Here is a 20,670-nt window from a genome sequence, read left to right on the forward strand (position 1 = left end):
AAAAAGTCAGCTCAGAGAATTTTCTTAAATTAAATTTTGGTACTTAATGCTTCAGAACCATTTACCAATCTTGATTTTCACTCGTAGCCCTCAATATTTAATACCCTGTGTTTTCATCCATTTATCTTTTACTTAAATATTTCTGGAAACATATTAATTACATTCTCCACATTTCTAATATGACGTTTTACACATTAAATTTGACTTTCACTTTCTCCATGATAGATTTAACTTTGCTTCATTTGCATTTCTTATAGTTCTTTTTTACACTAGTTATCTCCATTTTTTAATTTATTCCCTTGTCATTCCCACTCAGCCTGTTCTAATGATATTCTGCACCTGTCTCACAAGAGTTTTCTCTCTGCATTTTATGCAGAGGATTCCAGAGTCCAAACATCTAATCCTAAATACTCATAGTCCGCGATCCTCAAATTTATTCTTTTCTTATATTTCAGAATCTTTTCGTTCATATACCCTATTATCTGAATATGATCTGTATGCAGATGCTTTCCATTTTCAAATGATGAGGGTTGAGAGAGTCATCAACTGTTTTAGTTTGTCAACAGGACTTGATGGTATCTTACAACGATAACCACTGAACCAGTGTTTGTCTCTGCTCTCAGGATAGTTTCCCAGGCACAGTAGGTAATGTCTAATGGAACTTGTGTATACCTAAAAGGAGGAATCGTGGCTTCTTCTTAAGTTCTAAAACTCAACTCTTCTACTTTGTTTTTATATTTCAAGTAAATAGAACTTAATTAAATTTGCTAGTCCCAAAATACCCTGTCTCACTAAACTTTTAGTTCTAGCATAACTAACAATCATGCCTAACAGACTTTGACCCCTATGTATCATACCTGCAAACAGTAGTCTAAATTCTTTATCTTCAGTGTCCTATTCCAATCATTTTTATACACTTCAATCAGGTTTCTCTCCTCATCAAAGTATTAAAATAGTTACTAATTTAACAAGGACCTTCCTTCATAATCCTAGATCCAGTGATAAATTCTTAGTCTTTATCTTGTGTGACATATGTAGCATTTGAGACAGTTGATCATTGTTTTTTTTTCTTGAACACTCTATTAGTTTCCTTCAGGAAACTCTACCTTCTATTTCTTAAACTATGGTAAAAAAGAAATTGGAGGAAAGAAAAAGAGAGAAAGAGAGAAAGAAGGAAAGAAAGAAAGAAAAGAAAGAAAGAAAGAAAGAAAGAAAGAAAGAAAGAAAGAAAGAAAGAAAGAAAGAAAGAAAGAAAGAAAGAAAGAAAGAAAGAAAGAGAGAGAGAGAGAACAGAGAGAGTGAGAGAAAGAGAGAGAGAGAAAGGGAGAAAGGGAGGAAGGGAGGAAGGGAGGAAGGGAGGAAGGGAAGAAGGGAGGGAGGGAGAAAAAGAACTCATATTCTCTCTCAAATTGACCTCTCAGTCTCCTTTGTATTTATTCTCATATCATTGACATCATTGATTCAGAGGCATTTCCCCTTCTCCATTCATTCCCTAGTATCACTAGTATAATTGGTTTAACTATAATTTATACACATATGAATTTTCCTTCTACCTTAATTTCTTTTTAAATGACTTTCTCTTTTATCCAACAACATGTGTGATATCTTTATTTCTTTAGTATAGTCAGTAGTCATATCAAACTGCATATTTTCATAACAGGTATAATTTTTTCACCCACATCCCTTGAAATGATTATTTTCACACTTATATTCCTTCTATACCTTGACTGTCACTATATTAATCTTCTTGGCCTACCATATAAAATAATTCTAAGTAGATTAAATAATACAAATGCATTTCTCATAGTCCTGAAAACTGAAAAGGCTTAGATCAGGTGTTAGCTGTTTTAGTTTCTGATTAAGGCCTCGACCTGATCTGTAGGCAGTCACTTTCCTACTGTGATTACTCATACAGAAAGTGAGATTGCTTTATTATCTCTTCCTCTTTCTAAAGACATCAGTTTTACTAGATCAGGGCCCCACCCTCATTACCTCACTTAACCTCAATAATCTTAATGTTCTTATTTTCTATACAATAGCATAGAGCACTAGATTAGGGCTTCAGCACTTCAACTTGTAGTGGACATAATTTAGACCATAACAATGGCATTTAACTCTTCTAATTGTCCAAACAAAATATTTTATAATATGTATGACTTTTTTGTGCTTTTTCTCCCACTGTACACTCATTTTATCAGAATGTCCCACTATCTTTATTATTAGGTTATTCCAAAGACTGTAGACCTTCTCTAACAATGAAATACTGCAGCTGCTATCATTTCTTTACCTGAAAATGATATATTTGTTTTTGGTTTGGAGTTTGTTTGTTTGTTGTTTCTGCTCTTACTCACATCTCCCATGTTTGTCACTGACACCTAAGATAAGGTCAACATACAAAAATATAAGAAGGCTTATACCATTCTTTTCTTCAACATTCCCCAATGATTTTTCAATCTCAAAGTAAATGTCAAGATATCACAATGAACTCTGTCACTCTCTACTCAATGGTTTGTCCAATCTCAGTACTACCAACATCATCCTTGACCATCTCATCCACTCCCACTGCCTTCTCACTGCTGTTCCCTAACATATTGTCCAAATTCTCACCACCAGAGTCTTGGATTTTCTATACTGTAATTCTGGAAACATATTTTACTAAATATCTTTGTGAGTCATACTCTCAAGACTCCCCTGTTATCCCTATAGAAAAAAGAGTAACTTCTAGCATTTTCCTCCTATTGCCATCATTTTCTTTCACTTTACTTTCTTGGTGATTTGTTGTCTTTTCTCATAATCTCAGCATAGCATTCCTAAGGTATAAAGGTTTAGTTTTCACTTAATACATGCTTTAATTACGCTATCTAGAACTTATAGAATTCAGTTGATGCCTCATTTACAATGATGAATTAATAGATGCATTATAGAAGTTACCATTCATATTCTTGGTACATTCACCTGTCCCACACTCTGGGACAAGTCCTTAACACACTACTCTTGACAGATGACTGTCAAATGACAAACAACTCTTGATGAGAATCACTGTGAGGTCCAAGAGAAGATGAAAAACTAGAATAGCAAATGCTTTTCAAACCAGATCACCTAATGTTATTGTTTCCATCCCCCCCACGTTTTTTCCTTTTATGGTTCTTTTAGTGGGACTCTGTACCTGCTCTATAAGTATCTTCTATCCATCGGCATTTTTAAGTAGAAAATCAAGTGACAGCAATTTAACTATTGTCAGACATGATGCTCTAATTTGAGTATTTGTCGGGAGAAAGTTGGAGAGGAGTCTAGGTTATACTTTTAATTTGTTCTGCTAAGGAAAAAAATCAGAGGCAATAGCAGTCAATAACAAAACATGGTAACTTGTGAAAATAGTTCGGCCAGAAGAAGGTTATTTTGTAAATGCTACTGTTCCACCAGTCTCAAAACACAGTGTTCTCTGAACCAAAGACAGAAAATGGTTTTTAGTACTATGATAATAAGTAGAGCTAGTCCTGAAAAAAAATGGGAAAGATTAGCCCTTTGGACCCTGCTGTGGAGCGAGCATGATGGAAGAGCCCAAGGAAGCGCCCTTGGACTCCAAGCAGCCCACTGAACTAATTCCGGCATGGGACCAGAGACCCCACGGTGCGCTGAAACAGTGGGAACCAGGCATCCCCCAATTCTTTTAACCTCTCTCTCTCTCAACTCCTCCCTCCTGAGCACAGCGCAGGATCCGCGGTTTTCCTGAGCGCAAAATGGAGACGCCGAGCCTCTCTCTAGGCCTCTCCATCTTATGAGCACCATAAAAGGGTAAAAGTTTGTAGTGATGTTATTTCTGGTTGTACTTTCCCTGGACTTTATACAGAAACCCAAAACCGTGCGGCCGCTGCCGCAGCCGCGCGACCTAATGTCATCTTAGCATCAGCAATATGTAATATGTCCCTTTTTAATGGGTCAGACTTTTGTGGGAGATCCTAACAAGAATAGTAAGTCTGTTGCTGAAATATTGAAGGCAATCAAAGTGGTAGCCATCTCTCTAAACTGAACTAAGCTATATCCCCACGCCGGCTGAGAAGAAATTTTCTTCTTTCTTGGGAAGAAACGCGGCGTGTCGTCAACTACAGTGTGATGTCCATTAAGCAAACAGACCTGGTGGCGTGGGAATGGGATATAAGGGGGAAAATTATGTACATGGAACAGTGGGACGCTGGTGGAATCTCGAGCCAGAGCCGATACCAGCGCAACACCTTCGGTTCCAGAAACTGCTTGCAGACACTCTACTAGTCTATCAACTAAGCCAGAGCCCCACGCCTGCCGATGACAGGAAATAACCATCCTTTTCGGTTTTTTTTCCCTTGTCAGGCAGCATGGTGATTACTAAACAGGCGTGAACTCGGTGGCGCGGGGCAAGGGGGAAAAAGAAAAGTTATGTAACAAACAGCGGGACTTAATATCTCTATATTCTTAGCAGTGGAGAACTATCAAATGCCTCCTTGGCAATAGGACTGCTTTCCTTTTTTGGGGGAAACCCCAACAACGGTAGTGAGTTGTGTGTTGAAACATGGAATGTAATCGAGATAAGGCATAAACGAAGTGAAACTTATCATGTACAAGGGTGGGGACTGGGGAGGTGGGAGGGGGCGGCAGGTATACTGGGGGGGTTGGTGATGGAAGATGGGCACTGGTGAAGGGAAGGGTGTTTGAGAATTGTATAACCAACATAATCCTGAGAACTATGTAACCCTCGACATGGTGATTCAATAAAATTAATAAAAAATAATAATAATAATAATAATAAAAATGGGAGAGATTATTTACTGGCTTAGAAAGATGACCTTAAATGAAGCCTGGGGTTGGTGTTATCTTTTAAACAAAGGAAACAATGAACATTGCAAACTAATCAGGAGGGTCTCAGTTTTGTTTTCCTTTAATGAAATTGCATCTATTCATTGCAGCATAATTTCAGACTGCAGTTAAGTTTCAGTAGCTTACGTGTTTAGAGAGTTTGTTATAATTGTTTCTCTCTCCCCCAAGGAAATTTCTATGCTAAAGGTCGGAGGAATAATGTAGCAATTCACCTGCCTTGGAGTCTATGATCACAGTTCAAATCCTCAGTGCTACCACCCATGTCAAGCATAAGCTCAGCATCTCTCTGAGATCCCTGGTACAGCCAGAAGCTTCCAACCACACTGCAGTTAGATGTGTGCAAACACCATAAAAAAAGCAACCTCCAACAACACCACAAATAAAGAGTATTGTATCCTGGAAGCTTGACTGCTGGTAAACAAATGTGTAAGTCACCATGATCTTCCCTTGAGAAGCACCGTTGACAACATTACATGCCTCAACTAAAGAGTATGGTCTCCAGTGAGTGAGCATGTATGTGTTCACTGCAATGAATAGAATGTAAACCTCAATGAGCACAGTTGCTGGGTGTGAGAACACAACAATCTGATGTGTAACCTCCCAGGGAGCACCTTAGCTAAAAGTGAAAGCTATATGGTCAGGCATGTATGATCCCTAGTCAATTCAACATCAATGACAACAGTGAAGGAAAGAGGAAAAAGGAAATTAACAAAGGAAAGGCGAATTTCTACAGCTCAAAGGTGAGTTAATTAAAGCAAGTATTTACCACAGCTTCTGAACAAACACTGGAAGACATGAAGATAAGGTTAAAGTGAGGTCAACATTTTTTGATGCAGAAATAAATCATTCACTATCTTTAAAGGCACATGGCTTGCCTGGTCTTTTCAATGTCTTTCTTACTACACTAAACACATCTCCAAGTACAGTGACAGCATGGTGAATGGTGATAGCACAAAATTACTCCTGTGCAGAAGTGTGGCATGAGGTTCTTACAGGCTGGCTTTAAAACCCATCCCAGAATAGATCCCAAGGGTGAGAAAAAGCACAGTAGAAATTACATCTGTACCTATATGTTCATTCCAGCACTGTTAAAAATAGTCAAAATCAGGAAACAATCTGAGTGCCTGAGAACAGATGACTGGTTAAAGAAATTTTGGTACATAATGGAATACTATGCAGCTGTTAGGAGAGATGAAGTCATGAAATTTGCTTATAAGTGGATAGACATGGAGAGTATCATGCTATGTGTAATAATGAGTGAGAAAGAGAAGGACAGATATAGAAGGACTGCACTCATTTGTGGAGTATAAAATAACATAACTGACACCCAAGGACAGTAGACACAAGTGTCAGGAAGATTACTCTATAGTTGGAAGCCTGTCTCATGAACAGGGGGAGAAGGTAGCTGGAATAGAGAAGGGATCACTAAGAAAATGATGGTTGGAGAGATCAGTCGAAATGAGAGATGTGTGCTGAAAGTAGATAAAGGACCAGACATGAAAACCTCTAAGTATGTGTATTGCAAACCATAATGCCCAAAAGAAGAGAAAGAATATGGAGAAAATTGCCTGCCATGGAGGCAGTGGGAGGATAGGAAAGGGGGGGTACACTGGAGATATTGGCGGTAGGGAATGTGCACTGGTGGAGGGATGGGTGTTTGATCGTTGTGTGATTGGAACTCAAACATGAAATCTTATAACTGTATCTCACAGTGATTCAGTAAAAAAATATAAATAAATAAATAAATAAAACCCATCCTAGATGGTTCTGCTAATCAGGTCCTACAACACAATCCAGTGAGCCATTAAAGGTAGAAATGTTATTCCATAAGACTTTGTAAATTATATCTCTGTAGCAAAACACACAGTTCAACATATTTTTTTAAAAAATCTATTGAAGGGGCTGGAGCAATAGCACAGTGGGTAGGGCGTTTGCCTTGCACACGGCTGACCCGGGTTTGATTCCCAGCATCCCATATGGTCCCCCGAGCACTGACAGGAGTGTTTCCTGAGTGCATGAGCCAGGAGTAACCCCTGTGCATCACCGGGTGTGACCCAAAAAGCAAAAAAAAAATCTACTGAAAACAGAACTTAATAGAAATAGGAATTCAACATCATGGTTGTTAAGAACTGATTGAGTAAATAAATTTTACATTTATTGCTTACAGAGTATTTGCATACTTACTTTTTCCTACTTAATTTCCAGAATGAATTATTCTTTTTATTTATTTTTTACTTGTTTTTGTTTGCTTGTTTGAGGCCATACCTGGCAGTGCTCAGAACTTACTACTTGCTCTGTACTCAGGGATTACTCCTGGCAGTGCTCTGGAAATTATATTTGGTCAGTCACATACAAAGCAAGTGCCCTTCCTGCTATTCTATCACTCTGGCCCCAAATGAATTGTGCTTGACATGCAATATATTTTACATATATTTGTCTTCTGTCATACTCACAAAACATTGACTTCATTAAAAGTCAATAAATATAGTAAAATCTATTGAGCTACACAGAAATATTAGGTAACACCCCCATTGATCAGGAATGTGTCAATAAAATTCAATACCTATCCATGTTAAAACATTATTTAAAATATAAATTGATGGACACCCACTTGACATAATAGTGTTTATCTCAGCTCTAAAATCAACATCTTATTAAATGGGAAACACTCCATAATATACCATCTTTCCCACTGAAGTTATAGAAAAGACAGTAATGCCCAATAACACCCCTTTTATTTAACATGGCACTTGTGGTATTAATTGCCAGTATGAGAAAATTGAAAACAAATAGGAGAATAAGATTTGGAAATGAAGGTGTATATCAATAGTCATTTACTAATGATAGAGTTAAAGGAGAATTTTCTTTTTTATTCGAACTCTGCTACTCCTGTTCAGCACTGTTTCCCCACAAGAAATCTGTTTCTATTGAGCAAAGTCCTTCTATTATACTTGGCAGAGGAAGTAAAAAAAAGCAACAGAAAAATACACTGCTTCTTTCTATGAAGAACTCACTGTCTATTTAATGCTAGGTTTCCTTCCGTTCCATTAGAGGTCACTGGGATTTCCTATAATTGCACAAATTAGCAAATAACCATTATCAGAATGAATGTGACAACAGATGTAAGGAAATGTGTGAGAGGCAAGACTTTCAGATCTTCACTCAGAAAACTCAATTGCAGGTGCACCCGACAGTTTCTCAAAGGTTATATTGGGGTTATATCAAATAACCACTAACTTCATGGCTTAACACAGCACAAGTTTATTACTTGACACATTGGAAATAGAAATTGTAAATTAGAATCCTGAGTCAACATTAAGAAATATCTGAGTTTGTGTTCCTTTGAGAATTTCCAGGAAAGAATCAATTCTCTTATCTTTACTAGATATGGAGACTGGCCACATTTCTGGATGTGTGACCTTTTTCTGCAACTTCAAGATGAGCAACATTATGCAGAATTATTCCTAGAATTGTTCTTCATTACTCTTTCTCCTACTTTCATAAAGATCTTTTGTGATTATATGGGTCATCTTGATTTTCCAGAATAGCCTTCTGATTATGAAGTTCATTGATTAAAAACCTTAATTCTCTTTTCCACTTAGTGTGACTTATTACCAAATTATAAAGACCATTATTTTGTCTACCATAGTTTTTTTTTTCTTTTTGAGTCATATCTGGCGATGCTCAAGGGTTACTCCTGGATCTGCACTCAGGAATTACTCCTGGCGGTGCTCAGGAGGCCATATGGGATGCTGGGAATCGAATCTGGGTAGGCCTCATGTAAGGCAAACCCCTACCCACTGTACTATCTCTCCAGCCCTACCATAGGTTCTTATGTAAGAATTCCCTAAATTTACAAATTGGAAATCTGCAATAAACTGTAGTTCCACAAAACATAAACATTAGTCCTACCCCCAATAAAAATATTACCCACTTTTACATATGTTTTAAACATTTATTCTACATTATTAACTTCCACATACAGATTTCATTTTAAATTCAAAATGCAATGACTAATAATATTTTACTGTGCTATACAGTGAAAAGGATGACAATAAAAACAAATTATGGGATTGAAATTTTAATGAATATTTCCATCAGTAAAACTCAAAAATTCAAGCACTCATAGAAGAAGCTCTTTTATTAAACATCCATTGAACTAGCACATGTCTAAAGGGACTTCCTGCCACAGCACTGAAATTTAGTGTTTGATCTTCAGGTTCAAATTTAAGCTGACACACTGCAGTTACCCCTCCTTTTAAAATTAATTAGTGTCTGGGCGTATTTTTCTTGGAAAGGTCAGCATTCCGTAATATCATTAAAATACACCTCTCTTTTTCAGAGAGAAGATAGGGAATGTAAGCTCTTGAAACCATAGACATTAGAAGAATTGAAGAGGTCAATGTATTTGTCAGCATGACACCCAGGAACTGCCTTACAGAGACCTCCTCAGTGATTTGTTCTCTTTTGACTCCAGAAAAAAAAAAAGTGCTGTCAACCTCATTTAGGTTATTCCACATTTCTACTTATTAGGTGATCTTTTCACTCAATTTCTTCCTTTTTTATTGTAACCTAAATGCTTTTGGTTATTACCCTTTACTTCCTTCCATACATTGTCTCATGACTTTATCCAGACAGTTTTTATCAGGGTTGGAAAGTAGCACAGCGGGTAGGGAGGGTTTGCCTTGGACGAGACCAACCCAGTCCCTCTTGGAGAGCCTGACAAGCTACCACCAAGAGTATCCCGCCCACATGGCAGAGCCTGGCAAGCTACCCGTAGTGCATTCAATATGCCCAAAACAGTAATAACAAGTCTCACAATGGAGATGTTACTGGTACTCGCTCGAGCAAATTGATGAAATTGATGAACAACTGGATGACAGTGCTACAATGCTACAGTTTTTATCAATTGAAAGAATGAACTGCAGTGTACATACTAAAGACATAAGAAAGATGACTGGCAGAGGAGAAAATTAAAGATGGACTCCATGGCTTCTCAGTCCTTCTCTGATGTTGACTGGGATTTAATACCTTATAATTCCAAAATATAGCAGCTCTCTGAGTTCTAGACCTGTTCAGGGGTGGACAAAGCTGTGGACAGGGAGAATTGAAAAGGATAACATTGAATAACTAAAGTAAAGTCAATTCAACACAATTATGCTAAAAGCCATGAGGTGTTTTTGCATCCTCTGAAGACATTAAAGTAGTAAATATGAAGTAGTAAATATACAATTCTTATTTTTCACAATCCTCTAAAGGTTGCTTTTGTTCTTTTTTCACTGTTGGTGGTAATGGTGACTGGTCCAGCCCTTTTGCAAAACAATATGGACAGTCCTTCAAAAACTAGAAATTGAGCTTCCATATGACCCCACAATACCACTTCTGGGAATATATCCCAAGGGTTCAAAAAAGCACAGTAGAAATAACATCTGTACCGATATGTTCATTGCAGCACTGTTCACAATAGCCAAAATATGGAAACAACCCAGGTGCCCAAGAACAGACGACTGGTTAAAGAAAGTTTGGTACATCTATACAATGGAATACTATGCAACTGTTGGGAGAGATGAAGTCATGAAATTTGCTTATAAGTGGATAGACATGGAGAGTATCATGCTATGTGTAATGAGTGAGAAAGAGGGACAGATATAGAAGGACTGCACTCATTTGTGAAATATAAAATAACATAAAATGAGACTGACATCCAAGGACAATAGATACAAGGGTCAGGAAGATTGGTCAATAGTTGGAAGCCTGCCTCATCAGTGGGTAGGGAGAAGACAGCTGGGATAGAGAAGGGATCACTAAGAAAAGGATGGTTGGAGGAATTGGTCAGGATAGGAGATGCATGCCGAAAGTAGATAATGGACCAAACATGATGACCTCTCTGTATCTGCATTGCAAACCATAATGCCCAAAAGTAGAGAGAGAGTATAGGGAATATTGTCTGCCATGGAGGCAGTGGGAGGGTGGGAAAGGTGGGGGTATACTGGGGATATTGGTGGTAGGGAATGTGCACTGGTGGAGGGATGGGTGTTTGATCATTGTGTGATTGTAACTCAAACATGAAAGCTTGTAACTATCTCACAGTGAATCAGTAAAAAAAATAAAATAAAAAATTTTCTCTCAAGATTGTGTGCTTGCTTTGCATGCAATAGACCTGAGTTAAATCTCTAGAACCACATATGGTTCCCCAAGCCTGCTAAGAGAGACATCTGAGCACAGAGACCCCAGTAAGACCTGAGTATAACTGACTCCAAAACTAAAAGCAAAAAAAAAGTGTTTTAACACAGACCCATTTGTTTATTTTTACTTTCTTTCCTTCTGGAATAAAACCATTAAAGATACCTCTGAGGTACATATCCTGGATAGTTTTGTGTATGTTTCCTTGATGTATTTTATGGTTTTGTGTCCACTCTTAAGATCTTTACACCCTTGGGGTTAACTTTTGTTAGTAGTGTGAGATATGGTTACAGCTTCATTTTTATTATATATGACCATACAGTTTTCTCACAGCCGTTTGTTGAAGAGATAATTCTTGCTCCATTTCATGTACCCAGCTTGAAATACTTTAACTGCTCATAAAGCTGAAGGTTTTTTTTTTATAACTTGAAATAAACTCATTTTTATTCTTTTTACAAATGATATTTCAATTTAATTTTTTTTCTCTGGGGCTGTACCCACTTGGCAAGGGGCAAGCATGGGATGGGATGGGATCAAACATGGTTTGATCAAACTCTTTTTTTTTTCATTTTATATTTTTTTTATTTATTTTTAATTAGAGGATCACCGTGAGGGTACAGTTACAGATTTATACACTTTTGTGCTTATACTTCCCTCATACAAAGTTCGGGAACCCATCCCTTCACCAGTGCCCATTCTCCACCACCCGTAAACCCAGTGTCCCTCCCACCCTCCCCAATCCCATCTCCCCCCCACCCCACCCTGCCACTGTGGCAAGGCATTCCCTTCTGTTCTCTCTCTCTAATTAGCTGTTGTGGTTTGCAATAAAGGTGTTCAGTGGCCGCTGTGCTCAGTCTCTAGCCCTCATTCAGCCCGCAACTCCCTTCCCCCACATGGCCTTCGACTACAATGTAGTTGGTGATCGCTTCTCTGAGTTGACCTTTCCCCGGAACGTGAGGCCAGCCTCGAAGCCATGGAGTCAACCTCCTGGTACTTATTTCTACAGTTCTTGGGTTTAGTCTCCCACTCTGTTATTCTATATACCATAGATGAGTGCAATCTTTCTATGTCTGTCTCTCTCTTTCTGACTCATTTCACTCAGCATGAAACTTTTCATGCCCATCCTCTACAAAATTCTTGACCTCCTTTTTTCTAACAGCTGCATAGTATTCCATTGTATAGATGTACCAAAGTTTCCTCAACCAGTCATCCGTTCTGGGGCATTCGGGTTTTTTCCAGATTCTGGCTATTGTAAACAGTGCTGCGATGAACATACATGTGCAGATGTTGTTTCGATTGTACTTTTTTGCCTCTCTGGGATATATTCCCAGCAGTGGTATTGCTGGGTCAAATGGGAATTCAATATCTAATTTTTTGAGAGTCGTCCAAATTGTTTTCCAGAAGGGCTGAACCAGTCGGCATTCCCACCAGCAGTGAAGAAGGGTCCCCTTCTCCCCACATCCTCTCCAACAGCGGTTGCTTTTGTTCTTTTGGATGTGTGCTAGTCTCTGTGGTGTGAGGTGGTATCTCATGGTTGTTTTGATCTGCATCTCTCTGATGATTAGTGATGCAGAGCACTTTTTCATGTGCCTTTTGGCCATTCGTATTTCTTCCTTGGTAAAGTTTCTGTTCATTTCTTCGCCCCATTTTTTGATGGGGTTGGATGTTTTCTTCTTGTAGAGTTCAACCAGTGCTATAAAGCTGAAGGTTTAACTCTGGACTCTCAATTCTGTTTTGTTGTCTAATAGTTTAACTTTATTCCGATGCCACATACCTATGATTATGACAGCTTTGACATACAATTTAAAGTCAGGAAATGTAATATATCCCAACTTCTTAATTCTCAGAATTTTTTGACAATATGGAAATTTTTATCATTCCGTGCGACTTCATATCTCTTCATTCTCATCAATGGAAAACTAATTATCAAATGATTCCTTGTTAGTAGGGCCGTATTTTTTGGGGGGTAAACTCCAACAACAATAGTGAGTTGTGTGTTGAAACTCCAACAACAATAGAGAGTTCTGTGTTGAAATATGGAATGTAATCAAGGTAAAGAGAAAATGAAGTGAAATTTATCAGTTATGCAGGCAGGGGTGAGGGGTGGAGGGTGGGAGGTATACTGGGGTTTTTTGGTGGTGGAATATGAGCACCAGTGAAAGGATGGGTGTTTGAACATTGTATAACTGAGACATAAGCCTGAGAACTTTGCAACTTTCTGCATGGTGATTCAATAAAATAAATTTTAAAAAAATACAAATTTTAGTAGCACTTGTTCTAGGTCTTTGAAGACTTATAGGAATTTTAGTGGAAATTGCACTGAATCTGCTTAATGTTTTTTCATATTTTTGGCAATGTTCTTTAGTTCACAAGCTTGGCATATTTTCCCATTTCTTGGTGTCCTCTTCAGTTTCTTTGAACCGTGATGTAGTTTTCATTGTATAAATCTTCCATATCTTTTGTGGAGTTGATTCCTAGGTATTAATATTTGTGAACACAATTTTGAATGACATTGTGTTTTTGACTACTCTTCGAATCCTGTATTTGCATACAGAAATGCAAAGGATTTTTGTGTATTGATGTCTATAGTCTGCTACTATAGTCTGTTTCAAAATTTGTTTTTGGGGGGTTTGGTATGTGTATGTGTGTATGTCCCCACCCCAAGGGACCCAGCCCCAGCAGCAGACCTCTACTACCCAATCGCCACCATGCTCCAGGCCATTCTCTACATGCTCGAGCCGAGCCTCACACATGAGTGAACATATTCCTGGACCACGCAGCCTCAAAGACGCATCATAAGATACTCCCTACCCATTTTTCATAAAATCATAGAGGAAATATATATTTATATTTTATATTATATGAATATAATTTATAAATATAAATATAAATTTATAAATATAAATATATGAAATGTATTTATATATTTATAAAATTTTATAAATATATAAAATTTTATAAATATAAATTTTATATATTTATAAAATTTTATATTTTGTATAAAACAAAATATAATGATATTTTTATATATTTATGACATTTATAATATATATTTATATTTTAAATATATATATATGCCTCTCGTAGAGCCCAGTAAGTTACTGAGAGTATCCCACCCACACAGCAGAGCCTGGCAAGCTCCCCGTGGTGTATTCGTTATGCCAGGAGCAGTAACAATAACAGGTCTCATTCCCCTGACCCTGAAAAAGTCTCCAATTATTGGGAAAGACGTGTAAGGAGAGGCTGCTAAAATCTCAGGGCTGGGACAAATGGAGATGTTACTGGCACCCTCTCAAGTAAATCCATGAATAACCGGATGATAGTGATACAGTAAGAGTGATGTGTGTGTGCGTGTGTATTTGTGAGTGGGATTTAGATTTTTGTATGTATATTATGTCACCTTCAAATAGTGATAGTTAAAAATCTTTTTTAATTTGGGTCCTTTTGTTTCTTTTTATTGCCTGATTAATTATTGTGGAAAATGCTTTAAAAACTATATTGAATAGCAGTGGGGAAAGTGAAGCCTTCAGTATAACTTTAGTTGCTTTATTTGCTATCTCTGTTTATATATTTGTTTCTCCATGGAGAACTATAGTTTAATAGAAGGGGCCAAAAAGACTGTCATTGCATAAACCTTTGCTTTAAAATCACTTTATTAGTCACTTGCTTGTGGGTTTCAGAAGGTATTTAATCATCCTCAGTTTCAAATTCCTCATTAGTTAGAATAGTGGGCAAAGGTATCTAGCTCATAGGCCTATTTATCAACAAGAGAAAAAATATTTTAAAAATCAATATAGTGATTTCATAACTTATTCTCTTTCTGCTCCTTTGCTCTATCCTTTTTCTCTTCATAATGGATAACAATAAAACATAATAGAAAAGAAATTTGGTGAAGGGGCCAGAGTGATAATAGAGCAGGGAGAGCACTTGCCTTGCATGCAATCAACTCAGATACTTGGCATCCCATATGGTCCGTCAGACACTGCCAGGAGTAATTCTTAGTGTAGAGCCAGAAGTTACACCTAAGTACCAGCAGGTGTGGCACAAAAATAAATTAAAAATAAAAACTTAGTTGAAAAGATAGTATCTCCACCCTGAAGAAACATACAGGGATTAAAGATCTTGTTTTGTTTGTTTACTCTTCTGGAACACAACTAACTTGATTTACCATTGTATTTTCCATCAGGAAATCCCACTACTCTAACACTTAGTTATTGTATTGCACTTTGCCACATAAAACTTAAGCTAAAAATATTTCTTGGGGCTAGTAACATAGGACAGTCAGTAAGGTGCGAGCCTTGCATGTGGCTGACTCAGATTCACTCCCTAGCACTGCATATGATGGCCCAAATACTTCCAGGAGTGATCCTTGAATGCAGAACCAGGTTTAAGCCCTGAGTACCACAGTGAGTGAGCCCCCAAAATATATATTTATATATTATATCTTATATATAATAAAATAAGAGCTGTTCAGCATATATTTAAACTATTAAACACATCTACAACTAAGTTATTTTCTACTTTTCCAGTTCAGGTATGTCTTTTATTTATTCCTCCATTATTCATTGGTTTGAACCAAAGCACTGTATTTAAGTGCTAATAATCAAACTTGACTTTAAGAGGTGCAATCTTTTAATATTTAAATTCTAAATATGCCTAACTTATTTTATTGATAAATACGTAAAACTATAATTATTTTAAAATGCTATAATAGGGACATGGTTTCTTTATTTTATTAACGATAGTATAGGAATGTTACATTTCTCAAAATAATAGGATAAAAAAGTCAAAGAGAATTCTAATTGTAAAATAGTAAAATATTATATGTTGATCTTTGTTTCTCATTGGGTTTTAAAGAAAGCATTTTATATCTGTATGTTTGCAGTGAAATTGGTAATTTTTAAATTTTGGGTGTAAAAATGTTCAGAAATATTTTCATCTCAGTTGCATTTTATCAAACATATTAGGCCCTTTTCCTACTGTACATATTCCAATAAAGGATTTTCCTGCATTACCCAGGAAAGACTGAATATAGTTTCCTGCATTACCCAGGAAAGACTGTTGAGCAATACAGTTCCTGCAAAATTGTGTATTTTCTGACTTAAAGTTTCTTTGGGAAATTCAGAGACATTACTTATATTTGACATTTTGAGGCTGGTAAACCTCTCCAATTTTTTTTTCTTTCCAATGTCAAGGAGAAGAAAATATCTTTGCATATTTTCTTCTATCAAGAATTCTCAGGCATGTAATCTTTTTTTGCCATTTGGGGATCCCTATGCATTGAGAAAATATGGTCTCTGTGACCTTGGTAACAACTGTCCCAGTTTTCTAATCAGACCAGGAAGATCTTCATTAATTAAAATTTTGCGCAAGGGTTCTTATTGTTTTTTGTCATGCTGGTCAGTGGTCTAATTATTATCATTTTTGTTTGGATTTTTCTTCTTCTCCTCTATGGATTTAAGTACAGCAGATACGAATGTCATGCATTTGACAGCTAAGGGCATAAACGACAAGTCATAGGATAAGAATGTGCCCTTTGTTTTAGGAGTCTGTCCTTTCTCTTCTAAGATTCTCTCCAAATTTAAGGTCTCAGAATTCCAACTCCAAAAGATTACATTTAACTAATACTCATTACCCATAGCTGTGACTCTCTTGAGTTCAGGTTCTACAGTTCTCTTCCTTTACTAGTTCCTTTATTCAGATGTTTAGTGATTCCAGGTCACATGCCAATTTTTGTATTTGAGATTTCCCACAGGACTCTGTAAAGTAAAGGAGTCTCTTTGCATGGAATCTCTCTGCATGGTACATGTTATGTGGCACTGAGGTTATCTTCACTGAGAACACTAGGTGTCTGGGAGTGATCGACCCTTTTTTCTCCTACAGTGACCAGTCATGCAGGATACTGTCTTGGTATGTAATACAAACCCATCAATATGCATTTCCACCTGGAAGCTTATATCCAGGTGAGAATATATGACTATAGGATCAAGTGCCAAACTATCCTATGAGCAAGACCAATTAGTCTGTAGGTAAAGAAATAAACATGGTAACCACCCAGTATCTGAATTGCAAAACAAAAGAAGAGAGAGAAAGAAAGAGAGAGAGAGAGAGAGAGAGAGAGAGAATGAGAAAAAAAATGGCTGCCATAGAGACTGGGGTGAGGGAGTGATGGGAGGGAAACTGGAGACATTGTTGGTGGGAAATGTGCACTGGTGGAGGGATAGGTGTTTGAATATTGTGTTACTGAAACCCAATCATGAACGACTTTGAAATTGTGTATCTCATGGGGTGATTAATAATTTTAAAAAATAAATAAATAACGGTGAAAAGAAAAGACAGTAAGTCTATTGGTCACCACTGAGTTGCCTCCAACTATAAATATGGGTTATTCCATTTGTTTGCAGACTGACTATGGAAATTCTAGCTATGACTTCAATTATTTAACTTAATGTTGGGAATTTTATTTCTTTCAGAATTTTTAAAAGTTTATTTTTTAGACACCATTAATAACAAAGATGTCAATTTTCAGGGATATTTAACAGTTCGCTATACTTACAATGACTGTTGTATATCATATTAGTGGATTTAATTTTTTAGTTTTATGTCAGTTTTGTCCTTTTGCATTTGGAGCAAGAGTGGGAAGCTTTGACATTTTTCAGAACACCATCTTAAACAAATAAATTGAGCATATGCTCAAGAATCTACAAATATTACCAACAAAGCAGTTATCTCACAGTTAGCTTTTCCATAAAATAATTGGGCAGAGGAAATGTTGACCTTTGGGTCAACTCAGAACTTATGCCTCCTCTTCTATTAGAAGGAAAGAAAAATAAGTAAAGTTACAGTCTTTAATCCCACTAATAATTCTTACTCTTAAAAACAATAAGTCAGGGGGCTGGAGCGATAGCACAGCAGGTAGAGCGTTTACCTTGCACGCGGCCGACCCGGGTTCGATCCCTGGCATCCCATATGGTCCCCCAAGCACCGCCAGGAGTAATTCCTGAGTGCAAAAAGCCAGGAGTAACCTCTGAGCATCGCTGGGTGTGACCCAAAAAAGCAAAAAACAGAACAAAAAAAAAACAATAAATCAAAACTTAAAGGATAGTATGTACTTTCCACAAGAACTAGATAGAGAACCCAAAAGTTTTGATAGCCTAATGAGTCTCAAGAGAATTAATCTATAGTCATACTGTTCTAATGTCTTCAAGAGCACAAGCAACCACAAAACAGGGAAAGCGAGCAAGGGAGGAATATAGTTTTCTTCTTTCTTGGGAGTAGTGCATCTTGTCTTTCATTCTCCTCCATTTTTACCATCACCCTCAAAAAATAGGTTGAAGGACTCGTTTCTTCACAGAAAGAAGTTCTTTTTTTCATGTGAATGAAATTAATTTTATATTATAGAAACCACTATTGCATTTAATTTTAATTCAGCTAACTCTTGTAAGAAACAGAATGCTGTCTCTCTATCTATCTATCTCTTTCCTTATTTTTAATTCTTTTCTGCAATACTGTGAAAACTAAAGGTTCAGATTAGAAAGCACAGAGATAAAGTGTGAAAGTCATTCATTATCTACAAAGAAAATATTTTTCTTTAGTTTAATTGTCTAAAATATATTTTGCTTAACTTCTCCTAGGCTACCCCCTAAATGTGTGAAATTCTAGTTGTTAGAATTTCACTCTCGGTTGTTAAAAATTTCACTCTTACAGATTAAAGTTTTGATGTTTAGTAAATACTACAATTAGTTAAAGAAAAAAATATCAATTCTCTGAATCTGAAATGTAAAACAGTCTCCATTTTGTTCTTTAACTCCTGCATTTTGATAGCGACTATCTGGACACTGTTGGGAGAATTTTGAAATTAGTCTATCTTATATAAAATGAAAAGTCACACTTTTTATACTCTAGTTGAACAAACATTTCTCTCTTTCTTGAAAGTTATCAGAATAAAGTGAGAAGAGATAGAATACTTCTGTCATGGAAAAAGAATACAGTAGTGTTTTCTTCCCTCTGATCACCAAACCTGCCATGGTTTCAGTAAACGTATGCTGAAACAGAAGAATTTGTTCAAATTATACTCAGAAAATATACTGCTACCTCCAATTTTTTTGGTTCTGATTGGGTGTTACTTTTGTTCAAACAGAATGGAAAATTCTATGTGTATTTACTTTTGTGTCTGTTTATTCATTTATTTCAAATATGTATAAAGATACTATTAAATGATAGTTTTACCTGTAGACACTGGAGCGCCAGAGATTAATATAAAATATATTATAGAACTCAGAATCCAATAGGGAAATGTATAGAAAAATAAGCAAAGAATTATAACACCTGTGACAAATGGCAGTGTAGAATTGTTCAGACATCCACAGAAGCAAAAAGAAGATATATCTAATTCTGAATGTCAGGAGGAATATCAGGAGAGGGGATATCTAAGTTGGGTTTTGAATGATAAGTAGTACAAAGGACAGTCATAAGACTAAAGAATAGAAGGTGGAATATTTGAACAGAGAAAACAATTTGCATTAAATTTTATAGAGTTTTTTTTTTAGAGGTTGGATAAAGATAAGAACCACAGCAAGAGGTTTCAACTCTGAAGCACTGTGATGTATAAGTAAATAAAACAGATGAGATTGAATGGAAATTAGGGATCATGCTTTGTGGGTTCGGAGTGGCTGGACAACATATTTAATAAGAATTCATGATGCTCCTAGCATTACCAGTATCATCAAAAGATAATATTATGTTCAGCATATTCTAATAGGAAATATTTAGTGAAAGACCACTGTGTTACTTTAAAATATCATGGATTATAGAAAATATTTCACATATTTGTTAGTAAAATTTGTATTAAAACTTGCATATATTGACTACTGGGCTGGAGCGATAGCATAGCAGGTAGGGCATTCGCCTTGCATGCAGCTGATCTGGGTTTGATTCCTCCACCCCTCTCGGAGAGCCCAGCAAGCTACCGAGAGTATCTTGCCCGAACAGCAGAGCCTGGCAAGCTGCCTGTGGTGTATTCGATATGCCAAAAACAGTAACAACAAGTCTCACAGTGGAAACATTGCTGGTGCCCGCTTGAGCAAATCGATGAGCAACGGGATGACAGTGACAGTGATATTGACTACTATGCTAAACTTTTAACAAAAGATTATCTATGATAATAATCTCCCAAGATACTAATCATTGACAGCTCTATCTTAGATGGAAAAACTAACACTTTGAAGGTTTGCATATTTGGTTTAAAGTGATACCACTTAGTTCAAACTTTGTTAAATCAGCAGTTATTGGAATCACACTGGGATGATTCAGTGTCATGCTGGACTGTACCATAGTTGTGATATAATGTGATGTCCCATAGTTTTAAGATTTGGCTAGACCTGAAACATAGGATATAAAATCAAAGGCGTCTCTACCAGTGTCTAAGAACTCTGTAGTGAAAACTTCACATAAACTCAGCTGCTTTTCTTTCTATTTGTCATTTCTGCCAAGTCTAGTTCAAACGTCTGACTTCCATCTTCCTCTTTGTATTGATAGACAATTTGGGGATGTATATAACCTCATTTTAGCAGTCACTAACTGAATAGCTTTATTGTTTCCTTAATCAGTTTATGTTGCTTATGAATTGAATTTTTT

The sequence above is a fragment of the Sorex araneus genome, chromosome 2 (genome assembly GCF_027595985.1).
Source record: "Sorex araneus isolate mSorAra2 chromosome 2, mSorAra2.pri, whole genome shotgun sequence".
In the NCBI taxonomy this organism is placed as follows: Eukaryota; Metazoa; Chordata; class Mammalia; order Eulipotyphla; family Soricidae; genus Sorex; species Sorex araneus.